At 45.7% G+C, this 24,684-nt stretch overlaps 1 protein-coding gene across 1 annotated transcript in view; it reads right to left on the reverse strand.

Moving 5' to 3' along the window:
- The window catches only part of LOC124777142 (probable inactive tRNA-specific adenosine deaminase-like protein 3), a 517,952-nt gene extending 493,533 nt beyond the window's left edge, over nucleotides 1-24,419 (reverse strand). The window contains exon 1 of the mRNA XM_047252442.1: nucleotides 24,375-24,419. The gene's annotated coding sequence lies outside the window, so the exon portion shown is untranslated. The remainder of the gene's footprint in view (nucleotides 1-24,374) is intronic.
- Nucleotides 24,420-24,684: the final 265 nt, after the last annotated feature.

Genomic DNA, 24,684 nt, shown 5'->3' on the forward strand with positions numbered 1-24,684 from the left:
GGGCTTCATTGAAGGTCTGCATTTGCCCAGCTGGTGGAATCGTGCAATATCAAGACTTATGGAGTATTCGACTGTGACAGTCTCCTTTTACAATGAAGAACCAAAGAAACTGGTACACCTGCCTATCATCTTGTAGGGTCCCCGCGAGCACGCAGAAGTGCCGCAACACGACGTGGCATGGACTCGATTACTGTCTGAAGTAGCGCTGGAGGGAACTGACACCATGAATCCCGCAGGGCTGTCCATAATTCCATATGAGTACGAGGAGGTGGAGACCTCTTCTGAACAGCACGTTCCAAGGCATCCCAGATAGGCTCAGTAATATTCATGTCTGGGGAATGTGGTGGCCAGCGGAAGTGTTTAAACTCAGAACAGTATTCCTGAAGCCACTCTGTAGCAATTCTTGACTGGTGGGGTGTCGCATTGTCCTGCTGTAATTGTCCAAGTCCGTCGGATTGCGCAATGAACATGAATGGATGCAGGTAATCAGACATGATGCTTACGTACGTATCACCTGTCAGAATCGTATCTAGACTATCAGGGGTCATAACATTCCAAATGCACACACCCCACACCATCACAGAGCCTCCACCAGCTTGAACAGTCCTCTGCTGACATGCAGGGTCCATGGATTCATGAAGTTGTCTCCGTACCCATACACGTCCATCCGCTCGATACAATTTGAAACGACATTCGTCTAACCCAGGCAACATGTTTCCGATCATCAACAGTCCAATGTCGATGATGACGGGCCTGGGCGAGGCGTAAAGCTTTGTGTCGTGCAGTCATTAAGGGGACACAAGTGGGCCTTCGGCTCCGAAAGCCCATATCGATGATGTTTCGTAGAATGGTTAGCACACTGACACTTGTTGATGGCCCAGCACTGAAATCTGCAGCAATTTGCGGAAGGGTTGCACTTCTATAACGTTGAACGATTCTCTTCAGTTGTTGTTGGTCCCGTTCTTGCAGGATCTATTTCCGGCCGCAGCGATGTCGGAGATTTGATGTTTTACGGGATTCCTGATAGTCACGGTGCACTCGTGAAATGGTGGCACGGGAAAATTCCCACTTCATCGCTACCTCAGAGATGCTGCGTCCCATAGCTCGTGCGCCGACTATAACACCACGTGCAAACTCACTTAAATCTTGATAACCTGCCACTGTAGCAGCAGTGACCGAGCTAACAAATGCGCCAGACTCTTGTTGTCTTATATAGGCGTTGCTGACCGCCGCGCCGTATTGTGCCTTTTTACGTATCTCTGTGTTTGAATACGCACGCCTATATCAGTTTCTGGGTGCTTCAGTATAGATTGCATGGGAACGTGAGGGCAGATTTACTCGTCATCAAAGTTACTCTAGACCAGAGCTGAACATTACAAGAGAGGAAAGCCATATTGTGCACCAAGCACATTGTATTTCCCACAAATTTGCACCTGTCATCTGAGAACATGAGCATCTGTGGGCTGTAATTTTAATTTTAATATTGTTAATAATGATATATTTAGTCATGCTGACGGCTGGCTTACTGTTGCCGTTGTAACAACTGGCAGCCGTGCTCCTGCTGCTGCTGGGCTGGAGAGATTCGATTCTCGTAATGTGATTGCTTTTAGCACCAATCGTATTGGTGAGGTAGCTAATGAAGCTTTTGGTAGGTCTTATTACTATTCTGATAAGACCTTGACTCCCTACAACATTCTGTATCATCACGCACCACTAGTCGCAGACTTGCAGCAGCCGCACCAGGAATTTTTGGGGAAGCACGGCGGTGTTACTGCAGACAGCATGGTGTGAGGAGCATCCGGCTATTGACTTCATGTCACCGGTGGTAGTGATTGAGGAACTGAGACGGCACAACGCTGTTTCACGGATGTCCTGCGTCCTCATATAGTCCAACCTGGAGTACGGATAGGGAAGGGTATTTCATAACAGCCGTTTACGAAATTAGGTTACCTCTCATGCGACAGTATCGTGGTGTCATTTTTCAACAAGAAAATGCTTCTCCACACATGGTACATATCTCTATGAACTGTCTGCATGATGCTGAAGTACTCACGTGGCCAGCAAGATCGCAAGACCTGCCCTCGACATGTGTGGAACCAGCCCTGTCATCAACTCTGCGCCAGTGCCGTTATCCAAGATATCAAAGACCAGTTGTGGGCCAGCTTGCTTCAAGAGAGGAAACAACGGCTTTATTATGTCCGCCCCGACCGAATCAGTGCATCCATCCGGACCAGAGAGGGTGCAACGTCATACTGTTAAATTGGCTCGCAGTGGCAAGTTCTTTGTAATTTTGACTCGATTTTGTAATCACACCATGTACTCTCTCAACAGGCAAATTTTCATTTCGTTCCTCCTCCTCCTCACGCCCCCCCCCCCCCTCCCCCGCCCCAGGTGCTCACTTATGCTGTCAGGCAGCGCATATAGCTGGAATTCTCTGTATCTGCAACTATTGTAACACTATTTTTCGTCATTCATGTTAATATCAGTTTAAACTGAAGTACTTGCCCATACAATGATCGTATTTAATTCACAGAGAAGCAGATAATTGTCTCTGAACGAAGAATGTCACACAGTATCTTTGAGCGAATGGCTTGCACCAGATGTACAGCATATGCTGGGTGCTGGTAGATTTAATGATGAAAAATGAGTAACATGAAGCCAGTTGGCAACCACAATGGAGGTTTCAAGAGAATTCATTTTCGGTGCAACTCGCTTTACGACTATTACTCTTGGCGATACATTTAAGTCTTGTTTCTCCATATTCTTGTCACAGAGTCAGTACCCAGCATCACGTTACGGAAATAGGCTTGTAACTTCCATGTGGCATACCTGAAATAGAGCCTCCAAACGTTCGAAAATTAGTTTATGGAAATGAATGAATATTTCAACGTAGCGACTGGTTGCAGTTTTCTGTTTTTATTTATAGCTTTTACTTTTTTAGTATTCCCTCGTTTCGTTGCCTTTCGAATGAAATGTGTTTCGGCAAAGTGATAATATTGGAATTTTCCTTCTTACAAGGAAAGTAATATTTGCCTATTAATAATGACATTACATGATGTGTTTAGGATTTTTGGATAATAGGTAGTAATTACACCCAGAACCATTGCTTACAGCAAGTGACGAAGATGATTAGCCCAATAGTCAAAATACGAGGGTGCTTTGATAATAAGTCTGGTAAATTTCCGTGAAAGGATGTTGTGCCTTCATGGTTTGTAAGCTTGATTATTCCAAGGGCCGTATAAAGAGTTTCAACGATGTAAAGTGTACAGTTCATTGTTGATAGCCGTCTGAATTGGTCATTGTACTGAATGCGATTGAAAATGGAGAAAACCGAGTTTCATGCTGTAATTACACATTTTCATCTGAATGGTTGGACTGCCGCACACATCAAAACAGAATCTGATAATGCTGACACGTACTCTGCACCATCATTGAAGACCAAAAGCGCGCTCCGCTCGTAAAACTGAGGTCCCTGAATACGAACACAGGTGAGCCACAAGAGAACGGCCAAGACTGCCCAATGACCCCGCCACAACAGTCAGTTCTCACGAGTAGAACAGAGCAATCCACTCTAGGCATAGTAACCTGGGGTCGATAGTTGGTAGTTTTGGGTAACCTGGGTCGTGTCCTCTCAACAGACCCCCGGGAAGGAAGGCAAGAGATGAGCTGTTGGCCGAACTCACTATAAGGATCTACATAACGGACAAATACAAGAGCGATTTTCTCCAATCGAATGTTCCACGTGGTTAGTGGACGATGTAAAAGTCATTATAAACTGAGAGTATGAGGTAAACATTCCGACTGACCGCTATATGGCAGGATGAGCAAAATAAAACTGATCCAAAAACATTTATAAGACTGACACTGAACCAGCCTTTGTTAACGAACACGGGAACTGTCCATCACAGAAAATACTGGAAACCGTGATTTCGATGCACCAGTCGGTTGCCATCACATGTCTGCACATGCGCATCTCCTACAAACCCTGTCCCGAGTACTAGCCTGTGTCATTACATTTGCGTGAGTGAAAGGAGAAGGCGTGTTTAGCGACCACTGGAGTGCAATGCAAAATGGTGCTCATGTTAAACAGCGTTTGTTCACTGGCGAGTGGTATGCAAAGCACAAAATGGCTCTGAGCACTATGGGACTTAACTTCTGAGGTCATCAGTCCCCTAGAACTTAGAACTACTTAGACCTAACCAACCGAAGGACATCACACACATCCATGCCCGAGGCAGGAATCGAACCTGCGACCGCAGCGGTCGCGCAGTTCCAGACTGTAGCGCCTAGAACCGCTCGGCCACTCCGGCCGGCTGCAAAGCACAATTCATGGAAAAAGTCTGCAGACCTGTTTGCACCAGAGTTTAAGACTGGAAGAGTCTTGGCAAAACATCCAGCAAAGTCTGCAAAATTTACTAGAAAAGGGGAGCGAAACTGGCTCTGTAGCGAATAAAAACCGTAACTATTCTAAAAGAATTCCAACACAGAAAACAGGCTCGAATGGGGGAAAGCTTGGAACAAAGTCTGATAAAATCTCAACACCGTTTATCTGGGAATTAATAGAGTGTCATGTACAAACATTATCAAAACTGAAACTTCCTGGCAGATTAAAACTGTGTGCCGGACAGCTACTCGAACTCGAGACCTTTGCCTTTGGCGAGCAAGTGCTCTTCCAACTGAGCTACCCAAGTACGACTCACGACCCGTCCTCACATCTTCAATTCTCCCAGTACCTCGTCTCCTACCTTCCAAACTGGTAGAGTACTTGCCCGCGGAAGGCAAGGGTCCCTAGTTCGAGTCTCGGTCCGGCACACAGTTTTGATCTGCCAGGAAGTTTCATATCAGCGCACAATCCGCTGCAGAGTGAAAATCTCATTATCAAAACTGACCTACACCAGCGTGTTCACAGATTTACTGCTATGCTTGAGCTATTATCCAAACGAAGTATTGTGTGTTGTATTCTGCTGGTGGTTTCTGCGTGAGGTGGATTCAGGATTTTCACATCTGTGGGTTTTCATTTCTTCGGATGAGGCCTGAGACAGCCTGTGAGGATATGTGAACTCACAAATCATGCACCATTTTGCGCCGGAAAATCCCTAACAAAACCTTAAAGGGCATTTGCGTAATCTCAAGACTGGTGTTTGGTGCACAATGGCTGGTGGCCGGAATGTTACATGATTCTTGCACTTAGTTGTTAATGCTAATCGGTAAGTCCTGAAACTGTTTAATCCATATGTGAATTAATTCACAGAAGATGAATGACTGTAGGGAAATTTTCAGCAAGGCACAGCAACAGCACACACTGCGTTGATAAACTTGTCACGAGTGCTCGAGGTGTTCAGTGAGAAGAGAACAATCAACAACATCAATGCGATCTCCTGACCACGCGGATCATCTGGTCTCTCTCTGTGATTTTACATGTGGGGCAAACTGAAAAGTCAGGTGTACTCAAAACAGTCCTTACATATTGGAATAGCTACAGCGAAACACTGGTATTGTTCAGACTGAACTACTTCGCGTGTCTCGCAGTTTGATGAGTCGATCACAGCGCTGTAAAGACGTAAACTGTGGCCATTTCCAGCATATTCTGTGATTTTCATTAACGAGAAAAAGTTTAGAAAAGGTTTGAAATTGTGTGTAAAGTTAGTTGCAAGTTAGTAAGTGTTCTCAAATACTGGATGGATATAATCTTGATAACTACATGCTGTGAGTTAACGTTTTTCACGACATACACAGTTCCTAACTATAATATTTGTCACAGTGTGTTAAACTTTTAACATAAGATTGTACATGTTCACGAGCACATTGTGACAGTATTTAAAATCTTATTGTAAATATTTTTTGGTCACTTTTATCCCCCCTCCATAACTCATCTTGGCTGAATTGTTTGTACTGGTTCAAGGCTCATGGGCCTTACCACACAGTCCCTGTTCCATGTTGACTATGTAGCAGCTTTCAGCAGCAACAAAAATTTGATTTTCAATATCTTGCATAATTACTGAGCAAATTTAAAAATTTTAAATGCTGCCACAATCTACTCATGAAGAATAAGACAAGTATTATTGTTGGAATCTGCGTATGTGTCTTGAGGCACAATAATTCACAGTGTGCAAATATCCAGATTACAGATTTTATTCAACCAGTATTTGAGAGCACTTATAAACTTGCAACTGTAATTTCAGATCTTTTTAAACGTTTTTTTCACTTACAAGGTTAACGTCAAACATTTAACACACTAACGTATTTGTAAGCAATTAGAAGTTTGAAACTGTTTTCTACAGGGGAGTTCGACTCTTTTTAAAAAATCAGGTGTTTTCTATTTAGTTTTGAACTTTTCTACAAACATATTGCACCACAATCCATTGTACTTTAAACAAAAGTCTGGCGGGACACAAGACTGTAATGCTCTGCTGGCTTCTGTGTCGGGATCTTCGGCCGCTGTTTAACGATCTTCCTGACGTTTTGCCAGTACGAGTGGCTGGCATTGTCAAAGGTTCACCCTCCACTGCTGAAAACCATTTTATTATAAGACATCCAGCGTGAAATATTATGGGCAGTTAGTCACTCTCATGCTTCATGCTTAATGTGTAGACAGTAATCAGGAAGACGCTCATCATCTTTAACGTTCAGTTTCTGCAAGAGAGGGCTTCTCTTCTACAATACAGTATAGGTTTTGTTGATGTACCCGGTTCATCATCTTTTGTTAATAACGCTGGAACTGAGCCTAATTTCCAAGTGAATGACTGGTGTAGTTTCGCCAATCGAGGAATACTTAATATAAAATAGTTAACACACATTCTCGTACATGTTTCTCGTCATAGCAACTTCGTCTTTCTGTATCAACTTACAGAACATCCAAATTGCTCCATACGTTTTCTTTAACTGTAACATGCAATTCGTAACAAGGCTACAACTTACCCCCCACTTTTATAAAGTACACTAACTTCAAGACAAGATATAAGAAAATATTTAAGATAGTACTTTATCAACATAATTAACAATTGAGTTCTTATTACACAATCTGAAAAGATCTTCAGATTTTTACCAATATACTTAGATATTCTCTAGGGCCAAATTACGTCAAATTACGATATCTGCAAAGTTCTAGGCTTAATAAGTTTTATGTTCCACCTGACAGGTAATCCTTGGGAATATTATTGCTTTTACATATGTGTCTGAGTGTTTATTTCACGTAATTATAGTCCCCGTTTTCTTACTTTTTATTCATTATATGTATATAATGACACCACCGATTCTCAAAGGGTATCACTACATTCTTGTGAATACGTGTTTGGCTAACACGGAGACCTGAGTGTCTGCGGCACTACTCCGCTTTTGGTCCTGCAGTACTAACCTCAGACTGTCCTCTTTCTCCCCTCGGGAGGCCGTTCAGAGGCTGGGTACAGGCTAGCTCAATCTAGGTGCAGTGGAAAGGCGAAATAGCAAGAAGACAAGAATTTCTGGGCAGGTGGATATAGGGTAATATCAACAGCAGCAGAAAATATTAGAAGGGACGTAGGATTTGTTATGAATAGGAAGGTAGAGCAGAGAGTTAGTTACTGCATTTAGCATAAGATTGTTGTTATCAGAATCGACATCAAACCACCGAAACTACAATAATTCAGGTACACTCGACGATATCGCAACAAACAGAATATGAGGAGACAGAAAAAGTGGATGAGGACATTGAACGAGTAACTAGGTATGCAAACGGAGATGATAATCTAATAACCATGGCAGATTTGAACTGAATAGTAGGAGGAGGAATAGCAGAAGAGTGTGGGTTTGGTAATAGGGATCAGAGAGGAAAGAGAGACTAATTGAGTTCTGCAGCAAATTTCAGCTAGTAATAGCACTGTTCAAAAATCACAAGGGGAGGAATACTTCGAAGAGGCACAGAGATTCCATATGGATTACATTATCGTCAGACAAAGATTAAGAAAGCCGATACTGGGTTCTAAGGCTTACCCAGACGTAAATGTAAACTCAAATCACAATTTCGTAATGGTGAAGAGAAGAACAGACTGAAGTTTAAGAAAATCATCTGAAAGTTCAAATGGCTCTGAGCACTATGGGACTTAACTTCTGACGTCATCAGTCCCCTAGAACTTATAACTACGTAAACCTAACTAACCTAAGGACATCACACACACCCATGACCGAGGCAGGATTCGAACCTGCGACCGTAGCGGTCGCGCGATTCCAGACTGTAGCACCTAGAACCGCTCGGCCACCCCGGCCTGCCATCTGTAAGTGGCATACTGAAGTGGTATACTGAAGTACTGAGGAATGATGAGATGAGTCTAAAGTTCTCTGAGACTACAAATAGTTCGATAACGAGACCCTTAATAGGCAGTTAAATGAAGAGGGATGGACTTCTCTAAAAATGGCAGTCACAAAAGTTGGACGGACAAATATAAGTACAAGAGAAACAGCTCCATAGAAATCTTGGGTAACTGAAGAAATACTTCAGTTGATTGACGAACGAAGGAAATACAAAAACTTTCAAGTAATGACAGGCATACAGCAACACAATTCATCACTTAGGAATGAAATAAACAGGAAGTGAAGAGAAAAGCGGTTGCAGGAAAAATGGGAAGAAATCGTAAAAGAACTAGCCGTCATAAGGACTGATTCGGCATATAGAAAAGCCAAAACAACCTTGCGTTGTATTAAAAGCAAGGAGGGCAACATTAAAAGTGCGACCGGAATTCCGCTGTTAAACACAGAGAGAGAGCATAACTGTAAGGAGAACACAGAGTGTTCATTTTAACTGAAGACATTGAACTGTCTCAAAAACTACACACTGGATCGAAAAAAGTTATAATTCAGATTTGTTTGTCGCGGAGGACATATAGCATGATATCACCCTCTAAGTGGGTGGCAACTTTGAAATCTTCAAAGGGAACCTCCATTTTTTATTGCAGATTACGATTCTACGGCAAAATTTACATGTTTTGCCTGAAGCATTTTCTTCGTTTCGCCACAGATGTCGCTGTAATCGGAGGAATAGACATGGTAATTTACGACAGGCTACTCAATGGTCTTTGAATATCCAATGGCACGTGGCATGCTGCGAGGATAGGAAAGGCTAGTATTTCATAACATCTAATTGAAAACCCCATTCCTAACGATGTATTCCTCCAACATATCGAGCAGGGGGACTACTTGACTTGCCACCATGGCTCCGTAGCGAAATATGACATATTGTAACAGGCAGCACACCGCGACTGGAGCTCACGTACTGTGCAGAGGTAGGACAGATAGTGGCTTGAAACATTTCAATACTTACGCAGTGTTCATTGCCTGCATATCTACCTTTAATTTAGAGAACAAACGTTCAAGTGGACGACGAATATTGCTACCACTGAGGAAAAAATTGAAATGATCCTGTTTTACAGAGAGTGTAAGAGAAACGTTGAGGCTGCCGTTGTCTAATGTGCATAATATTTTCTAGAGAAAGCACGCTCTCGTTCGTTCTTTTACAAGGTTGTGAACCATGACAGCGTGCAGATTGGTAAAAGGAAGCGAAGCAAACGTGTTATAGGGGTGGTGGTGGTTGTTGGGATGTTTAAGGGGGACTAAACAGCGAAGGTCATCAGTCCCCCATTCCAAAATCAGGCAAGCCGAAAAGCAACAGAGCAGGTAAAAACCAAAGGGGGAGGAGACGTCCCCCCAGGCGCTAAAAGAACACAAATGCAGCAACAAACACTACAGACACGAATAGGACAGAGGAACACCAGACAGAAAGAAACAGAAGAAAGGAAGATGGCCGGAGACTGGTTGACTGACCACGAGAACAAAAATGGGAAAGAGTCAACCATCGCACGGCACACCAGAACAGCAACAGACACAAGGACAAAAGACACAGAAAGGGAAAGGTGCAGGACCTCCCTAAATCGAACCATAAAACGGACTACCACGGATAAAATTTAAAACGTCATCAGCCATGGAGGCATCATCGGATAAAACCAGAGCCAAAGTGCCCGGGAGATTAAAAGAATGCCGGAGTGTGCGCAGTCGAGGACACTCCAGCAAAATGTGGCCGACCGTCAGCCGGGACCCACACTGACATAGGGGGGGATCCTCCTGACGCAACAGATGGCCGTGCGTCAGGTATGTATGGCCGATGCGCAGCCGACACAGGACCACTGAGTCCCTGCGAGAAGCCCGCAGGGAGGAACGCCACACAGCGGTCGTCTCCTTGACAGCCCGCAGTTTATTCGGGGCTGTCATGCCACACCACTCAGCTGCCCACATCCCAAGCACCTTACGGCGCAACACCAGCTGCTGGTCGCGAGCCGTAAGGCCGATCTCCAAAGCTGGGGCGTCTATCGCCCCTTTGGCCAGCCTGTCAACACGTTCGTTCCCTGGGATGCCAACATGACCTGGCGTCCAAACAAAAACCACCAAACGACCAGAGTGGGTAATGGTGGAAACAGACTCCCGAATAGAGGACACCAGAGGAGAAGAGGGATAGCAGCGGTCGATGGCCTGGAGGCTGCTCAGGGAGTCACTGCAGATGACGATGGACGCACCTGAGCAGGAACGCATATGCTCAAGAGCGCGCAAGATGGCCACCAGCTCTGCAGTAAAAACACTACAGCCAGCTGGCAAGGAGCGCTGTTCAACATGGGCAGCGTGAGCAAAAGCGTAGGCAGTGCGACCATCAACCAGGGAACCATCAGTGTAGACAGGCTCACAGCCCGGAAATGAGGCGAGGAGCGCAAGAAAACGGCGACGGAGGGCCACAGGCGGAACCGAGTCCTTGGGTCCCTGTGCCAAGTCCAGACGGACGGACGGGACAAACACCAGGGAGGCGTAGGTGCACGGACCCGGAAGGGAGGCGGAAGAGGGAATGAACCCAATTCCGACAGCAGGGACTGAACGCGGACAGCGACGGAAAGCCCAGACCTAGGTCGCCGTTCGGGCAGATGGAGGACCATAGCAGGGAAAAGCAGGCGACGATTGGGATGATCTGGCGAGCAATGAACGTGGACAGCATAGTCGACGAGCAGACGATGGCGGCGAATCCGCAGCGGGGGAACCCCGGCCTCCACCAGTAGACTATCCACTGGGCTGGTGCGAAAAGCGCCAGTGGCAAGCCTAACCCCACAGTGGTGTATGGGGTCTAACAACTTCAACACTGAGGGGGACGCAGACCCATAGGCCAGGCTCCCATAATCAAGCCGGGACTGCACAAGGGCGCGGTACAACCGGAGCAGCATGCAGCGATCTGCACCCCAAGACGTGTGGCTAAGGCAGCGGAGGGCGTTGAGGTGCCGCCAGCATTTTTGCTTCAGCTGAGTAACATGAGGAACCCATGTGAGCCGGGCATCAAACACGAGTCCCAAGAAGCGGCAAGTGTCCACCACTTCAAGCAGGTGGCCGTCGAGGTAAAGTGCAGGATGAGGGTGGACCGTCCGACGCCTGCAGAAGTGCATAACTCGAGTCTTGGCAGCAGAGAACTGAAAGCCATGAGTCAGAGCCCATGATGCTGCCTTGCAAACGGCGACTTGCAGCCTGCGTTCGGCGACTCCCGTAGTCGTGGAGCTAAATGAGATGCAGAAGTCGTCGGCATACAAAGAAGGAGACACCGACGACCCCACTGCTGCAGCCAGACCATTAATGGCCACTAGGAATAAGGACACACTCAACACCGAGCCCTGTGGGACCCCATTTTCCTGTGTATAAGAAGAACTAGAGACGGCACCGACTTGCACCCGGAAAGAGCGGTGCAATAGAAAGGTTTGAATAAAAGCCGGGAGCCGACCACGAAGACCCCACTCATACAACGTGGCGAGGATGTGATGCCTCCATGTGGTGTCATACGCCTTCCGCAGATCGAAAAATACAGCAACGAGATGCTGACGTCGGGCAAAGGCCGTACGAATAGCAGATTCCAGCCGCACCAAATTGTCCGTGGCGGACCGGCCCTGACGGAAGCCACCCTGGGATGGAGCGAGGAGACCGCGCGACTCAAGGACCCAACACAAACGCCGCCCCACCATACGTTCGAGCAATTTGCACAAAACGTTGGTGAGGGTAATGGGACGATAGCTGTCCACCGCCAGTGGGTCCGCACCTGGCTTCAAGATGGGGACAATAACACCCTCCCGCCACTGCGACGGGAACACGCCTTCGCTCCAAATGCGATTAAATATCGCAAGAAGGTGTGTCTGGCAGTCCCTGGAGAGATGCTTCAGCATCTGCGCGTGGATGCTGTCTGGGCCTGGTGCTGTATCAGGGCAATCGGCGAGGGCGGCGAGGAATTCCCTCTCGCTGAAAGGAGCATTGTATGTTTCAGAACGACGCGTGTGGAATGAGAACGGCGTCCGCTCGGCTCGCTCCTTTAGAGAGCGAAAGGCGGGGGGATAGGAGGCAGTCGCAGAGCTCTGAGCAAAGTGCGCGGCTAGCCGTTCAGCAATGGCGGCAGCGTCCGTGCAGACAGCGCCGTCCAAGGAGAGCCCAGGGACACCCATAGGGGTCTGGGAGCCATAAATCCGCCGGATCCGGGACCACACGTGCGAGGACGAGACACGGGAGCCCAGGGAGGAGACGTACCTCTCCCAGCACTCTTGCTTACGCCGTGCAATAAGACGACGGGCGAAGGCACGGAGCCTCTTAAAGGCGATGAGGGTCTCCAGAGACGGGTGCCGCCTATGACGCTGGAGAGCCCGCCTACGGTCGCGAATAGCCTCAGCAATCTCCGGCGACCACCAGGGGACAGCCTTCCGCCGAGGGAGGCCAGAGGAACGGGGGATGGCAGCCTCGGCCGCCGAAATGATGGACGTGGTGAAAACACGGACCACCTCGTCAATGTCACCCTGTGGGGGAGACGCAATGGTTACAGCGGAAGTAAAAGCTGGCCAGTCAGCCCTGTGGAGAGCCCAGCGGGGCAAGCGCCCAGAAGAATGACACTGTGGCAGTGACAAATAGATGGGAAAATGGTCACTGCCACACAGGTCAGGATGTACCCTCCAGTGGAGGGATGGGACAAGTCCAGGGCTGCAAATAGAGAGATCGATGGCCGAGAACGAGCCATGGGCCACACTGAAATGTGTGGGAGCACCGGTGTTCAAGAGGCTAAGGTCGAGCTGAGCCAACACATGCTCCACGGCCCGACCGCGATCATCGGAGACAGTCCCACCCCATAGAGGATTGTGGGCATTGAAATCGCCCAGAAGCAGCAATGGTGGCGGGAGTTGAGCCAGCAGCGCAGCCAAGACATGGCGGGGGAGCTCCCCATCCGGAGGAATGTAAACAGAGCATACAGTAATAGCCGGCGAGAGCTCAACCCTGGCAGCAACTGCCTCTAAAGGCGTCTGAAGGTGTACTGGCGAGCTACAGACAGAGTGGTGAACAAAGAGGCAAACCCCACCTGACGCTCGTTGACAGGCAGCACGGTTCTTATAGTATCCCCGATAACCGCGAAGGGCGGGGGTCCGCAGTGCAGGAAACCAAGTTTCCTGCAGAGCAATGCAGAGAACAGGGGAATCACTCAGAAGCATCCGGAGCTCTGGCAGGTGGCGGAAATAACCGCCGCAGTTCCATTGGAGAATGGAAGCAGGAAGGGACTGGGAGGGCGTGAATGCGACTAAGAGGCAGACAGCGCTTCAGAGCCAACCGCCGCCACTGGGGGAGAGTCAGCTGAGTCCATAGGAGAGGCCCCCAAGGGTTCCGTGAGGGCGAGATCCGCGGCAGAGGCGAGGATCTCCACCTCATCCCCGGAGCCAGGACTATGTACAGCAGGCGGTGCTGAAACCGCCGGAACGTCCTTCTTCTTGGACACATTCCGTTCCTTCTTCTCGCGTCTGCCCTTAGGGTGAGAGGGCTGGGAGAGCTTCTCTGAAGGAGCGTCGGAGGCTGACGACGACGCAGAAGCCCTACGACCAGCAGGTGGCGGAACCTTCAGCCACTGGCTGACATCCGGCTGGGAAGGAGAAGAAACGGAGGAAGGGAGAGCCCCGAGGGACCCCTTCCGCGAGAGAGGAACCGGCGGAGGCAACGCCGCCGGAGAAGGAGGGGGAGGAATCGAGCCTCCCGGTTGTGGAGCAGATGTCACTCCCGAAGTAAGCTTGGGGGGAGCGACAGAAGAGGGTTTGCCCCCAACTGCTAAGGGGGCAAGAGAGGAAGGCTTGCCCCCAGGCACGAGGGGGGCAGACAGAGATACATGGCCCCGAGGGCCCACTGAAGGCGGCACAGATGAAGCGACAACCGTCGCCCGTGCGGGCGACGATAACGTGGCTGCAGCATAAGATGTTCGAAGGGAAGCAGGGTACAACCTTTCATATTTCTGTTTAGCCTCTCGATAAGTAAGCCGGTCCAGGGTCTTAAATTCCATGATCTTCCGCTCCTTATGAAGAACGGGGCAATCCGGCGAGCATGGAGAGTGGTGTTCCCCACAGTTAACACATACAGGCGGAGGTGCACATGGAGAATCAGGATGAGAGGGGCGTCCGCAATCTCGACATGTAGCGCTGGATGGGCAACGGGAGGACATATGCCCAAACTTCCAGCACTGGAAGCACCGCATCGGGGGAGGCACGTATGGCTTGACGTCGCAACGGTAAACCATCACCTTGACCTTCTCGGGCAAGACATCACCCTCAAAGGCCAAGATAAAGGCACCGGTGGCCACCCTGTTTGTCTTGGGTCCTCGATGGACACGACGGACAAAATGCACACCACGTCGTTCCAAGTCGGCTCTCAGCTCGTCATCGGATTGCAACAAGAGGTCACGATGGTAAATAATCCCCTGGACCATATTTAAGCTACTGTGGGGAGTGACGGTAACAGGGACGTCACCCAGCTTATCACACAAGAGCAACGCTCGTGACTGGGCTGGGGAGGACGTCTTGAGGAGGATGGACCCATTCCTCATTTTTGACAACCCCGCCACTTCCCCAAACTTATCCTCCAGGTGTTCCACAAAAAACATAGGCTTCGTCGGAAGAAAGGAGTCACCATCAGTCCTGCTGCAGACAAGGTATTGCGGTACGTAAGGCTCCCGCTTGGCACTAGATCGGCGTCCCTCCCATGGCGCAGCCAACGAGGGGAACGTCTGAGGGTCATACTGCGCAGCATCGAAGTCGACTCTACCTCGCTTAGAGACGCTGGTGGCCGTGCGACCACCAGCTTGATGTGATTTATTGCGCTTCATTGCGCCACATCCGCCCAGATGCCACCTACTCCGAACGAGGGCTCTCCCCAAGGGCGCCACCCAGCCAAAGCAACGGGTACCTGGCCGATATCCCGTTGCCCGGAGTCCCCGTGCCCCAGACAAGATGGGCACATACTCCTTGGCATGCATGGGGAGGAAACAGCTCAGGCATCTGTAGTGCGATCCCTGCGTGGTCAGGGGGCTACCACCAAGAGGGTACATGACGACCCCACCACAACGGACTGGCTACCGTGCTGGATTTTAGGTGTTTAAAGGGTCCACAGTTGTCGTAGGCGCTAAGAAGAAGAGTGCGCACAAGGCGAGGGGGAGACCACCCAGAAGATGTTGGGCGTAGTCCCCCCCCCACGACAATAGGCAACATGCAAGATGGTGGAGCATGATGGACCAATACAAAAACACCACGTAAGGTGTCCTTCCCCAAATGGCACGCACTGACGACGGAAATTTGGAAGAAAAAAAGGAGGTCAAACCCAAGAGGGGACCATCACAGAAGGCCGAAACGTTTGAGACTCCTTTTAGTCGCCTCTTACGACAGGCAGGAATACCGCGGGCCTATTCTTACCCCCGAACCCGCAGGGGGATGTTATAGGGGAAGCTAATGAAATAGCTGTATTAGCGGCAGAGCACCACAACCCTCGGATAATAAAACCCTTCTGGTTAGTGCAATTTGACCATCAAAGTCCTTTGTTGGTTAACGTATGGTGTGGCATACAGCGGAACAAACTCACTGGTCCGTATTTTACCGACGGCACGCTAAATGGAAGCAAATATCGAACGCTTTTGGAATAAGAAATAACTGTACTACTGCAAGATGTTAGCCTGGACGTTCGTCTATGTATGTGGCTTCAGCAAGATGGCTGCCCAGAGCCTTTCGCAACTGAAGAACGGGAGGTATTAGACCGTGTTTACACTGGTCGGTGGATCGGCAGAGTTGACTCTATTAATTGGCCCGCTAGGTCGCCGGATTTCTTTCTGAGGGCATTTTTAAAAGATAAGGCGTACCAGCAAGTGCCAACAGCCCCTGAAGACATCAGAAACCCCTGTACTGACATTCCCGCAGATATGCTTCTGTCCTACGCACGGTCATTTCAAATGAGGATCACTAAGTGTATTGAAGTTGGCAGTACTACGTTCGAACACACTCTAACTGGAAGAGTAGTCGCCTCGAGCCACGGTCACAGCGGGGCGTCGAGTAGTCCCCTGTTCGGCATGTCGGAGGAATACAACGTTGCAAATGGAGTCTACAATTAGTAGTTATGAAATACTGGCGTGTTCAACCCTCGCAGCATGGACGTGGGGCCCCACATGCCATTAGATACTGAAGGGCCGTTGCGTAGCATGTCGTAAATTACGATTGTGGACCCATTTCTGTTCCACAGATTACAGCGCCATCTGTGGTGAAACGAAGAAAATGCTTCAGACAAAACGTATGTGATTTTCTATAGAATCATAATGCGTACTTAAAAAACTGAAGATTTCAAAGCTGCCCACCGCCACCCACGCGCGGAGTTGGGTAGGGGGGTGGCGGGTCGAGTGTTGTACAGTCAAATCTCGTATATCTAATGAATTTTGCCTTCCCTAGAGATTCGATATATCGAGAGTTCGACATAACGAGGTTCCCGGAAAAAAAATTACAACCCACGATTTTTTCGCGTTTGTCTAGGTGTGGGCCTGTATTTAGTGCAGGTAGTACAAAAAAGTAATCACTTTGTTATGCATATTGTTTTATTTCTTATAAATTAGACAACAATTTATTAATTTAAAATAAAGTGCTTTCATCGTAAGAAAATTATATTCAGTAAAAGAATACGCAGTACATACATAAAAATTTCCGGAAATCATTGGCTTTAAACGTAGCCGTAATTTTGACTTGCTTTAAACTTTCGACCACCTGTGAGTAAATTTCATTGACTATGATTACGGCGGCTGAGAACACCCTGACTGTATCGACGGCCTCTTTGGCTTTTTCGACGTCTCTCTCCTCCTTTCCCTGTCGTTTTCGTCTGTCGTTTTCTTTATTGTCTTCACGGAGTCACCAATTTCGGCTTCTCTCAGCGATCCTGATACTGCGACATCGTTGTTTATATCCACGAAATCTTCAAAACAAACGTGAGCGGTGCTAAAGCGAGTCGCCACTTTTGTCCAATCGGATTCGAGGATAATGATACGGGACGTCTCCTTTAAGTATTGTATAAAATAAAAACTTTAATCAGAATTACCATAATCCAGTGTCAGAATTAAACTATGATTTTACGTGCTTAAGTATTAAACCCACCAGCTGCTCATTTTCATCTGTCGTCGAAAACCCACATGTTCGGTAACAATTGACGATCGTTTGTTCCTTCGTGTTTCTTTACGCTTTTCCAGCATTCTCATAGCATCACAGTTGTGGAGTTGTCATCGTCAATATTACGGACTGTCATTCGGACAATTTCGTAGCTGTATTTTTCTTTGGCGTTTATTCCTTATTCTAAGGGCTGCAGGTTCGTCGTAGTGTTAGGTGGTAAAGATTGTACTGTCACAGATTCAACGGAGGGATAGCATTGTGCACACTGCAGTTGTCCACAAACAACACAACTTTTCGTTTTTCAGTAGTCATTTTCCTATCTACAGACTTTAACCAGTTGGAAAACACTTCTGAAGTCATCCGTGCTTTCTTGTTCGCATTATGTTCCACAGAGAAGACTTACACCCGGAAAAACATTGCGGTTTCTTATGTTTTCCAGTCATAAGTGGTTTGTGTTTTTCTGTGCCAGTCATATTTGCTGCTAACAGAATGGAAACACGATCTTTGCTTAGCTTGCCTCCGGGACAAGTCAGTGTTTTGTCTGGAAGGCATTTGTGAAAACTGTCAAAGTTCATCTGCATACATCATCTGCTTTGTAATCTTGAAGGGTCCTATGCACATCTACCTTCTACTCATCACAAACTTTATCTATACTGCCTCTTTCCTCACTCACTTTTCGAAAAACAATACTGTGTCTTTTCCTGAAATTTTCTAACCACCCGTCACTCGCACAAAATGTATCGTATCTCAACGCTGCCGCAAAGTAATCTGGCTTTTATTTCAAAATAAGTCAACCAATAGTCACATTATTGTACCTCTGTTGTCGGAACAACTGTACTAAACACTCTTCTAAATCTGGAAACTCAACCTTTCGTTTTCGTTTCCAATCTGTCCCTTTATCTGTGTTAATCAAGCTGTCCTCATTCTCGATCATTGTGGATCATTGCTAGAATCCCAAACTCTGTAGTTACGTCTTTTTATTCACTCCTGCTTTAACTTCATTAGCGAACTTTTGCTTTTCAGCGGCTGTCAGACGTTTCCGCTTTGAGACCATAGCTGACAGTTACAGCTTACAATCAATAAAAAAACCTGCCTGAAATCGCACCTGCACAGAGGGCGTGGGAACTACATGACGCAGATCTCGCTGATGCATCCATGCAGGGAGGAGAGGGACTGGGATTCCTATTTGCATGCACTTCGGCAGAGAGAGATGCCATACGAAAGATTTTGATATATAGAGGTGACTTTGATATAAAGAGTTTTTGTCAACTGAACTTAGATTTATAGAAGTAATATCTGCCATTCTTGAATCTTACAAAAACTTCGATATAATGGCGGGTTTTCTTTGAAATATCAATGTTTTGGGCTCCCGAGTGAAGGGAAAGAAGAAAAATTTCGATATAGACAGGTCTTGAATATGTCGAGGTTCGATATATCGAGGTTTGACTGTATCATGGATGTTCCCCTCCGAGGCAAATTGGAATTACAACATTTTTTGATCCGGTGTGTAGTCTTCGAGATACTTTAATGCCTTCAGATAAAATGATCGCCCTGTATATACGAAGTGACTGTTCTTTTGGGCATGTCCTAAAGAACATACACCATTTCGATCCAGCAGCCATTATGAATGAAGACACAAGGAAATTACAGAGATTAGCTGACACAGGACATTGACTGAAATCAATGGGGAAAGTTGAAAATTTCTGCCGGACCAGTATTCAGACCTGGATCTCCTGCTTACGAGGCAAATGCTCACGTCGGCAAGACGGCCAACAACCTCTTCAGTGCATATGCACACCTAGCTCAAACTCTTATGGGAATCTGCGAAACGCCGCAAGTAATAAGGATAATGGGCAAGGGACACTACATTAGTAGTGTGTAGATAAGTTGAGAATTTGAGCCGGCCGGTGTGGCCGAGCGGTTCTAGGCGCTTCATTCTGGAACCGCGCGACCGCTACGGTCGCAGGTTCGAATCCTGCCTCGGGTATGGATGTGTGTGATGTCCTTAGGTTAGTTAGGTTTAATTAGTTCTAAGTTCTAGGGGACTGATGACTTCAGATGTTAAGTCCCATAGTGCTCAGAGCCATTTGAACCATCTTTTGAGAATTTGAGTCTGACGGTAGGCGTGCTAGAGTAGTCCGTGTAGATGCAAGGACTAATGTGCGCCGATGGCTAAGTGCTCAGAGCATCTGCCTACTAAGCAGGAGACCCAGGTTCGAATCCCAGTCCAGAACAAATTTTCAACTTTCCCCATGGATTTCAATCAACTGCCCACTCACAGCCAATGTCAAATTCATTTGCGTCTTGTAAGGCGTAGACTGAAGACCTCTATAAGGGGGCGGACATGACAGCAGAAATGGGATTCGATATGAGAGACACAGAACATCAAGTATTGGTGCCAGGGTTTTATTGACGTTTAGAAGACTTGAGATCAAATAAGGCAGGCCCCATGGGTAACATTCCATTGGAATCTAAAATAACTTACGGAAGTGGCAACCAACCAACTATTCAATTTGGTATTAGAATCTATGAAACTGGAGATATACCACAAACTTTCGTAAAAATATCCATACAATCCCAAAAATAGCAAGAGCAGATAAATGTAAGGGCTATCAGGCAGAGAAACAGCTATGCAACCAAATTTCTCAAAGGAACAATATACAGAAGAATCGAAAATGAAATGTAAAATATCTCGAATAACAATAAGTTTGACTTTAGAAAAGGTACAGGCAACAGAGAGGCAGTTCCAACATTGTGCTTGATAACAGTAGGAAGACTTAAGAAAAATCAAGACACTTCGTACACTTTGTTGACTTGAAAAAATTTCACTACACTGTCTAACAGTGCAAGCTGTTCCAAATTCCGAGAAAAATGGAAACAAACTGTAGGGAAAAATGGCTAATATAAGTACGATATGTATGAGGAAACAACAAGAATGGAACACCAAGAATACAGTGTTCAGATTAAAAAGAGTGTGAAACTGGGATTCTGTCTTTCAGCCCTGCCATTCAAAAGATACATCAAAGAAGCGATGAGCACACACTTTGGACAGAGAGTAAGCTGAAGAAAGACGAAAGTAATGAGGAGTAGCAGACATAAGATTAGCAAAAACACTTATCAATATATGTGAATAAAAAGTATACAAAGTTAAAGAATTCTTCTTCATGGGGATGGAGCAATGACGACATAATAAGCATACTAGCAAAGGCAAAGAGGGCATTTCTGGTCAAGAGAAGTTTATAAGTATAAAACATAGGCCTTAATTAGAGGAAGAAATTCTTGAGAATGTACGTTTAGAGCATAGCATTCTATGGTAATCAATCATGGACTGTGAAAAACCGGAAAAGGAGAGGGTCAAAGGATTTGAGCTGTGGTGCTACAGAAAGATGTTTAACATTAGGTAGACTGAACAGAATCAGCGAAGAAAGGAATATATGTTTAGACATCAGATAATGGTTTCTAGAGGCAGTGACAGAGAGTAAAAACTGTAGGCAAAGACGGAGATGGAAATACACCCAACAAAAACTGAGCACATAGGGTGCAAATGCTACTCCAAGATGAAGAGGTTAGTGCGAGAGAGGAATTGGTGGCGGGCTACATCAGTCACAGGCCTGAGGAGAACCTTAAACTTCAAGATGTTGAACCTGTAGTAGTAATATTGTAGTACTATCGGTAATTTGAAAACACACTCAGAAATGACACTGACATAGCACCAGAATGGTTTCTCGAACGATAACAGACATACTGATCTATACTAGTTGATGCCTGGGAATGCAACAGAAGAAAACCTAATATCTTTAACGCTGTTGTCAAAAATGGATAATGAATGCCAGAGCGTATTCCACCAGAAGGAAGGGCAGACCAAGAGCTAGATGGATGGACAATGTGCTGGCTGACCTTGCCAAAATGGGAAACTGTGGAGGGAAGAAAAAAGCTGAAAACAGAGAGATATGGAGGAAGATTGTTGAGAAGGCCAAGGCCCACCAAGTGCTGAAGAATAAGAAGTTGTCAAACCACTGAACACTGCAGTAAACTAATAATTGAGTCACAAAATGAAATGACTCCATCTATCAAGGTCGACCATGCCATACATCTGTTTCTATTTTTAAACACATAACTTCACCAGTTATGTAAAAGCCAGCATCACCATGAAACTTTTGTAAGAATCTGGGCATTTCCTGAACAAGGATTGATGTAATACTTACAGTCTAGAGGCTTTCACCAGATAGACAAGTGAAGTGAGCTGGATAAATCAATCTTTGGACTGCACACAGCAATAACAACATACATCAACAACACAAAATGCTAGATTCCAACACCTATAGGTACTGTCTTCCCAAGATTACTCGCCTGGGAAAGCATCTTTCATTACGAACTTCACTTCTGTACACTGAATGATTGAGTAAGAATACATGTTTAATATATCTTCTGTGTGGTGTATACTATATGTAGCAATATTGAATGTATATGTGGTTTCTGATCATCTGTTTGACTTGTCCTATACAAAGTACATCACATTGCTGTGGTATATCGAGAGGTTGTAACAATGGAAAATTGTACTGAAATGCAGCAGGATCTGCTGCGAATTGACGCCTGGTGCAGAGAATGGCAATTGAATCTCAATTGTAAATCTCAAGTGTAATGTGCTACGAATACATAGAAAGAAAGATCCCTTATCATTTAGCTACAATATAGCAGGTCAGCAACTGGAAGCATTTAGTTCCATAAATTATCTGGGAGTACGCATTAGGAGTGATTTAAAATGAAATGATCTTATAAAGTTGATTGTCGGTAAAGCAGATGCCAGACTGAGATTCATTGAAAGAATCCTAAGGAAATGCAAATCGAAAACAAAGGAAGTAGGATACAGTACGCTTGTTCGCCCACTGATTGAATAATGCTCAGCAGTGTGGGATCCGTACCAGATAGGGTTGATAGAAGGGATCGAAGACCCAACGGAGAGCAGCACGCTTCGTTACAGGACCATTTAGTAATCGCTAAAGCGATACGGAGATGATGGATAAACTCCAGTGGAAGACTCTGCAGGAGAGACGCTCAGTAGCTCGGTATGGGCTTTTGTTGAAGTTTCGAGAACATACCTTCACCGAAGAGTCCCAACCAGTATATTGCTCCCTCCTACGTGTATTTCGCGAAGAGACCATGAGGATAAAATCAGAGATTAGATCCCACACAGAGACATACCGACAATCCTTCTTTCCACGAACAATACGAGACTGGAATAGGTACCCTCCGCCACACACCGTCAGTTGGCTTGCGGCGTATGGATGTAGAATATTTGTTCTATAGATCATGAATATGACATCTCATAATGATGTGGAATGTGTCATTTTAACGTAAGGTTTCTTTGCACAAAATATTATTTAGTTTACTACTACATATCTAAAAATTCATCTACTGAGTTGAAGGAGTTATTATTCAAAAATCCTTTTAATTTGCTTTTAAATGTTGGTTGGCTATCTGTCAGACTTTTAATGCTATTTGGCATATGACGAGATATTTTTGTGGCAGCATAATTCACCTCTTTCTGTGCCAAAGTCAGATTTAACCCAGAATAGTTGAGATCAACCATTCTTCTAGTGTTGTAGTTATGCACTTCGCCGCTATTTTTGGATTCGGATGGGTTATTAATAACAAATTTCATAACTGAATAAATGTATTACAAAGGTGCTGTGAATATCCCAAGCTCCTTAAATAAATGTCTGCAAGGTTATCTTGGGTGGGTCCAGCTATTATTCTGATTACACGCTTTTGTGCAACGACTACTTCCTCTCTTAATGACGAATTGCCCGGAAATATGCCATATGAAAGCACTGAATGAAAGTAGGCATAATAAGCTAATTTCCTGATATGTTTATCACCAAAATTTATAGTGAAATGGCACGCCGGTAACTAAATACATTACCATGAACTACTCGTAATGATTTTGTTGATAAATTATACGCTTGAAATGCCAGTAACGAAAGTAAAGAGATGACATATACGTATTTCCTCCAGTGCCTCTTTAATCGATTAATTTGAAAGTCTACAAATAGATCAAGTGTCTAGATGAACCTAATTACGTTGAAATCTAGCATCAACAACGACTATGCGAAACGCACAGTTCGCCAAATGCATAAATGACAAAAGCGCACAATAACAGACATGCCACCTTACCCATAGACGCAATATAATTTTAATAAGAAATCGCAGACAAGTGGCAGCCACAACATCCAAAAGCACATTATTAATTATGCCAACAAAACCTAAGAGATCCCAGTAATAAAACAGAAATTACGCTTCTGGGTACATACATTAGGCATATTACGCGAGTCACTAAATTCATTGTACTTACTAACAAAAGACAACGATACTGTCAGTATTAGTTTTGCCAACAAATTTGCGGGACTTCACGCAGATACTAAACAAGGCATGACTGCACTTTCCATAGTGCTATTGTGCACACACACATGAAAGTTAAACGTTTAGTTTGTAGCTATTCTTTCAAACAAAAACTTACGTAACCTAAGTTTCGTACTTTGGTGAGGAATATTTTAAATAACTTTTAAGTAAATGGTCTGAATACGGTTCAGTGACGGGTCTGTTTATGGGACTTCATATTTCTTACGATTCCTAAAACGAGACGTCCAGCAGACGATTTTGGTTCGAGTTTTTATTTAAAACATTCCAACATCAGAATTGCATCTTCTAGTCCATTAGACGCACGTGACTTTTAAAGCTTCTCAGATACTTTCCACAAAGTTATAAAAAATTCTGGACATAAAAAGGGCACAGTTGTGTATTATGCATGTAAAAGAAGGTTACACACGATTACATCGACAAAACTACAATAACACACACAACACATTGCAGTACGATACAACGTTGCATTTAAAGACAACTCACTGTCTGGGATAGCAGACCACGCCGACGTAAACACCAGAACGCTAGCCAAAGATCTCACCGCGGAAAGAGACCGCACTCCGGAAACATGTGTGCAGCGATAAATATAGCTGTGAACTTTGGAATAACATCTTTGGCAGGCTTGGGAGAAGCCGGAAACTAACATATGTCCAATTATGTGTCTATATTTTGACGGTCAAGTAGAGTAGCAAAACGTAGCAAGGGATGAATTCAGTTTCTTTTAATCAGTCGGAAACTGATGCTCACCGAAAGCATACTAATAATTTGAATGAAAAACCGCAGCTCACAGCAC

Source organism: Schistocerca piceifrons, chromosome 2 (assembly GCF_021461385.2).
Source record: "Schistocerca piceifrons isolate TAMUIC-IGC-003096 chromosome 2, iqSchPice1.1, whole genome shotgun sequence".
Lineage (NCBI taxonomy): Eukaryota > Metazoa > Arthropoda > Insecta > Orthoptera > Acrididae > Schistocerca > Schistocerca piceifrons.